Below are 6041 nucleotides of genomic sequence, written 5' to 3'. Positions count from 1 at the left end.
GCTAGGGAGATTCGCTGAACGTCCAGATTTAGAAACCCCTAGTGAAATTCTATCCGACTCGCCTTTTACGTCTCCGTCTTCGCACTCGTCGTTGGAATTCACATTTCAAAATCTATTCGCAATGACATAACACGAGGAAGTTCAGGAGAGGACGTTGCAAGATTATCTGCACCCAACGTGCACGGCCACCCCATCGTGCATCATGTTCCCGCCAAATGCACCGCCTACGGATTTCAAGCCGGGCATGATTGCACTTCTCCCAACCTTTCACGGATTAGAGAACGAGAATCCATATGTACACATTCGGGAGTTTGAAGAGGTGGTGGCCACCTTTCACAACCGTGCTGAGGCCGCAAACACCGTCAGATTGAAGTTTTTCCCTTTTTCTCTGAAGGACAAGGCCAAAAGCTGGCTGTATTCTCTTAGGCCCAAGTCTATTGGTACGTGGGAAGAAATGACGATGACATTCTTCAACAAGTATTTCCCACACCATAAGACTAATAATTTGAAACGACAGATCTCAAATTTCGCTCAAAAGGAAAACGAAACGCTCTATCCAGCTTGGGAGCATTTTAAAGATCTGTTAAATCTGTGTCCCCACCATGGATATGAAAGTTGGCGCCTCGTAAGCTATTTCTACGATGGACTCACAATCCGAGAGCGCCAATTTGTCGAGATGATGTGCAATGGGGATTTTCTCCAAAAGGATCCTGACGAAGCTATCGAGTACCTGAATGAGTTAGCTGAGAAAGCTCATACTTGGACTGGGCCGAGTGCTACTGAGAGCACCAGTAGGTCCCGACCAGTTGGAGTTTATCAATTAAGGGAAGAGGACAACCTCAAGGCCCAAGTTGAAGCTTTAACGAAGCAAATTGAGGCCCTCAAAAGTAAAGATAGTAAAGGACCCTACATGGTGGCAAGGACAGAGGCACATGAGCCTTGTTTAGTTTGTGGTGGAATGGGCCATCTTACTCAGGATTGCCACACTTTAAGTGAAATGAGAGGGGTATATGAGGAGCAGTGCAATGCATTAGGCACATACAAGAAGCCTTACGGACCTTTCTCAGAATCTTATAATCCTAGTTGGAAAAACCACCCGAACTTTAGTTGGCGAGATTCGAACCAACAAGCACAATCATCTGGAGGGCAATGGAGATCAGAGCAACAATCTCAACCGCCAAGGACATATTTTGCGCCTCAGAATAACATGCAGCCGAAAGAGAATTCTCTAAGGGATACCCTAAAAGCTTTTATGGACGCGCAAAATAAGACGAATCAAAGGGTTGATTCAATGCTCACGCAGCTGGTGGAAGAGAACAAGGAAATAAAAAGTCAGATCACAAAGCTGACAGAAGCTTTAACCGTTCAAGAGCGCGGTAGATTTCCATCACAAGCCCAGTCTAATTTGAGGGGACAAAACATGGCTCAAACTTCCAACTCTGAAGGACAAAATATCAAGGAAGTTAACGTCATCACTACTCGAAGTGGTAAGAATTCAGACACGCCATCAACAAGTACTACCACTTTGAGTAATGAAGAATCAGCTCAAGAGAAAGAAGAGCCAACTAAAATTCCGGTAAAGGTGCCTTTTCCCCAAGCTCTCCGACCTGCTGGAAAAATGCCGGAAAATCAAAGTGAGATCCTGGAGCACTTGACACAATTGAAGATCAATCTTCCCTTACTACATGTGATCAAGCAAGTGCCGGCCTACGCCAAGGTTATAAAGGATCTGTGCACTATAAAGAGAAAGCACCATGTCAAGAAGACTGCATTCTTGACAGAACAAGTGAGTGCGGTGATTGAGCAGAAGACACCGCTGAAGTACAAAGATCCTGGCTGTCCCACCACTTCCTGCACCATTGGGCCACGTGAATTCGGCCAAGCATTGTTAGACCTAGGATCGAGTGTTAACCTCATGCCTTATTCAGTCTACTCGCAATTAGGTCTTGGCGATATTAAGCCCACATCTGTGGTTCTGCAACTGGCCGATCGATCTATTAAGAGACCACGAGGAATAGTGGAAGATGTGTTATTGCAAGTTGATAAGTTCTACTATCCTGTGGATGTTTTGGACACTCAGTCAGTGGTTGATGTGGAGTCAAAAATCCCGATCATCCTTGGAAGACCATTCCTCGCGACAGCAAATGCTCTAATTAATTGTAGAAATGGTCTAATGAAGATCTCTTTTGGAAATATGACTCTCGAGGTAAATGTTTTCAACATTGTAAAACAACCACAAGATGATGACGAGTGTCACCAAACATTCTTGATCGACACACTTGTCGAGGAGGAGGTTCTGCTACAAAGCAACTCTGAAGATCTTGAAAACCTCCTCCAAAATTCTGAGTCTGAAAGTTCCGGTCCTTGTGAGTTGGCTAACATTTCTGCCATTTTCAACAACTAACAGGACAGAGGAATTAAGTTTAAACAACTTTGTTTCGAGGAACTCCCGCAAGGGAGAGAGAAACCAAAGCCTTCCATCGAAGAGACCCCAACAGTGAAACTTACTCAACTACCTGAAGGATTGAAACATGCATTTTTGGGAGTCGGCGATACCTTTCCTGTTATCATTTCTTCCAAACTCGATGCATCACAAGAGCAGCGGTTGATCAACATGCTGCAAAAGCATAGATCTGCATTGGGTTGGACGATTGCTGACATTAAAGGGATCAGTCCTTTGATTTGCTCCCATCATATTCATTTGGAAGAAGGAGCTAACCCGCGAAGAGATCCTCAAAGAAGATTGAATCCAACAATGAAAGAAGTGGTGAAGAATGAGGTTCTCAAGCTATTAGATGCTGGCATCATTTATCCTGTTGCTGATAGCAAGTGGGTTAGTCCGACCCAGGTAGTGCCAAAGAAATCGGGGGTCACTGTGGTGGAAAATGAGAAAGGGGCTCTAGTTCCCACAAAGGTCGTGACTGGTTGGCGCATATGTATCGACTATCGCAAGCTTAACGCCACCACTCGCAAAGACCATTTTCCACTTCCATTCATCGATCAAATCCTAGAACGAGTGGCAGGTCATCCTTTCTATTGCTTTCTCGATGGCTATTCAGGATATTATCAGATAGAGATAGCATTAGAAGATCAGGATAAGACAACATTCACATGTCCTTTTGGCACTTATGCCTTTCGGCGAATGTCATTTGGACTGTGTAATGCACCTGCCACATTTCAGAGGTGTATGATGAGCATTTTCAGCGATATGATCGAAAAATGTATGGAAGTGTTCATGGATGATTTGACAGTCTTCGGAGATTCATTCAACACGTGCCTTCTCAACTTGGAAGCCGTTCTACAAAGATGTGAAGAGAAGGGTCTCGTGCTCAATTGGGAGAAGTGTCATTTCATGGTGTCATCCGGCATAGTTCTTGGGCACATTATTTCTGAAAGAGGAATCGAGGTCAACCGCTCTAAGGTTGAACTCATTTCTAACCTGCCCACCCCCAATGCCGTTAAAGATGTCTGATCTTTTCTGGGGCACGCCGGATTCTACAGGAGGTTCATTCAGAACTTTTCATCTATAGCGAGACCGCTAAGTAACCTCCTAGTAAAAGATGCTGTGTTCAACTGGACATAAGAGTGTGAGGATGCATTCCGAACACTCATCGTAAAACTGACTTCTGCCCCTATTATGCAGTCACCAGATTGGAGCTTACCTTTCGAGATCATGTGTGACGCAAGTAACTACGCTGTGGGGGCCGTTCTTGGTCAACGGAGGGAAGGGAAGCCTTTCGTTGTCTACTACGCAAGCCGTACTCTAAATAGTGCTCAAATGAACTACTCTACTGCTGAAAAAGAGTTGCTTGCTGTAGTATTTGCTATCGATAAGTTCCATGCATATCTGATTGGTTCACCTATCACCATCTTCATAGATCATGCCGCCTTTAAGTACCTTCTCTCCAAAAAGGATGCTAACGCGCGTTTAATTAGGTGGATCTTTCTCCTGCAGGAATTTAACTTGACAATCAAGGACAAGAAGGGAGTCAAAAATATGGTGGCAGACCACTTATCTCGTCTTGAATTTAATGAATCCGTCGAAATTCCTGCTATTAGAGATGACTTCCCCGATGAACATCTCTTCGCCGTCACTAAAATGCCATGGTATGCGAACATTGTTAACTACTTGGTGACGGGCGAGATTCTATCTACCTGGGGTGCACAAGACAAGAGGAAGTTTCTGGTCGAGGTTCGTAACTTTTATTGGGATGACCCATATCTTTTTAAGTACTGCCCCGACCAGATCATGAGACGATGCATTCCGGATAATGAAGTGTCTAGTATCCTGAACTTTTGCCACAACGATGCATGTGGCGGTCATTTTTCTGTGAAGAAGACCGCCGCAAAAATCTTGCAGTGTGGTCTCTATTGGCCCACTTTATTCAAGAACACCAATGACTTTTACCGTTCCTGTGAGAGGTGCCAAAAGTTAGGTGCTTTGTCCCGTCGCCATATGATGCCTTTGAACCCGATTCTCGTAATAGAAATATTCGATTGCTGGGGGATAGACTTTATGGGACCATTTCCACCTTCTTATGGATTCCTCCACATATTCCTCGCTGTGGATTACGTGTCTAAATGGGTAGAAGCCGTGGCGTGCCGGAACAACGATAACATTACTGTTGTAAAGTTCTTAAAGGAAAATGTGTTATCTCGATTTGGAACGCCGCGTGCCATCATCAGTGATCAAGGCACCCATTTCTGCAACCGTTCTTTTGAGGCTCTGATGCGTAAGTACGGTGTGGTTCATAAAGTTTCAACTGCCTATCACCCACAGACAAATGGCCAAGCTGAGTTGGCCAATAGGGAGATTAAGCAAATTCTAGAAAAGACGGTTAATCCCGATCGCAAGGATTGGTCTCTGCGCCTTCCGGACGCACTTTGGGCATACCGCACTGCTTACAAAACCCAACTTGGCAAATGCCTATCACCCACAGACAAATGGCCAAGCTGAGTTGGCCAATAGGGAGATTAAGCAAATTCTAGAAAAGACGGTTAATCCCGATCGCAAGGATTGGTCTCTGCGCCTTCCGGACGCACTTTGGGCATACCGCACTGCTTACAAAACCCAACTTGGGATGTCTCCCTACAGGCTTATCTTTGGAAAAGCCTGTCATCTACCTGTAGAGCTCGAACATAAGGCTTATTGGGCTACCAAGGCCCTCAACTTCGATCTCAGCGCTGCAGGTGTCAATCGGAAGCTCCAGCTTTTTGAAATCGAGGAGTTAAGGAACGATGCCTATGATAATTCTAGGATCTACAAGGCAAAAGTGAAAGCGGCTTATGATAAGCAGATCCTGAGGAAGAATTTCGAGCTGAATCAGTGGGTTCATCTCTATGATTCCCGTTTGTATCTCCACCCCGGTAAGTTGAGGTCGCGGTGGACTGGCCCGTTCGTAGTGAAACGCGTTTTTCCCAATGGTGCTGTCGAGGTTGAAGACCCGACCCGACCGATGGGAGAATATTTAAAGTAAATGGCCAGCGTCTGAAAAATTACTTAGAGCGGGTGAACTAGGTTGAAGAGATTATTCTGGACGACCCCGTTTACCAGCCCTGAGTAGTTTGCTCACATCTTCTGTACCATATTTTGATTTTTTTTGTTTTTCTTTGCATTTTTTTATGTGTGTTTTTGGAGAATCATATCAGGAAGCTTAGGCTGTGCTCATAAGTGGAAAGCTCATTGTCCAGGTGTCTTCTTTCTCTATTTTTCATAATTTTTGATACTGAGGACACTGTCTGATTTTGGCTGGGGGTGGTGAGCATATTCATGCGTAAGAGTGATTTTTGTCACGTTGATATTTGGGTTAAAATTTTTGCAAAGTTGTCTGAGTATGATTTCAAAATGATTGGTTTGAGTCGATTTTTTTCGCTGTCTTGGTTACCAAGAAATGACTTCTAGAGTTTCTTTTTGCACGTGCTAAACCTTGTGGTAAGATGGATGTTAATGCATGTCAGCTGAGAAAATTCTCGAGTTTAAGTGCTTGATTTTTGGTGAGTCAAGAGAGTAGAGAAAACAACTTTTGAACTTTCATTTATCT

The 6041-nt window shown here is 44.3% G+C and overlaps 1 non-coding gene and 1 pseudogene across 1 annotated transcript; one reads left to right on the top strand and one right to left on the bottom strand.

Annotated features, from left to right (window-relative positions):
- Positions 1–202: 202 nt before the first annotated feature.
- Positions 203–6041, top strand: part of LOC112094470 — a 12157-nt pseudogene continuing 6318 nt past the window's right edge.
- LOC112094486 lies at positions 503–609 on the bottom strand. Its single transcript, XR_002903561.1, has one exon. It is a non-coding gene; the product is annotated as a small nucleolar RNA R71 (small nucleolar RNA).

The sequence above is a fragment of the Morus notabilis genome, unplaced genomic scaffold (assembly GCF_000414095.1).
Source record: "Morus notabilis unplaced genomic scaffold, ASM41409v2 Scaffold78, whole genome shotgun sequence".
NCBI lineage: Eukaryota > Viridiplantae > Streptophyta > Magnoliopsida > Rosales > Moraceae > Morus > Morus notabilis.
This window is presented reverse-complemented; position numbering and strand designations above follow the sequence as displayed.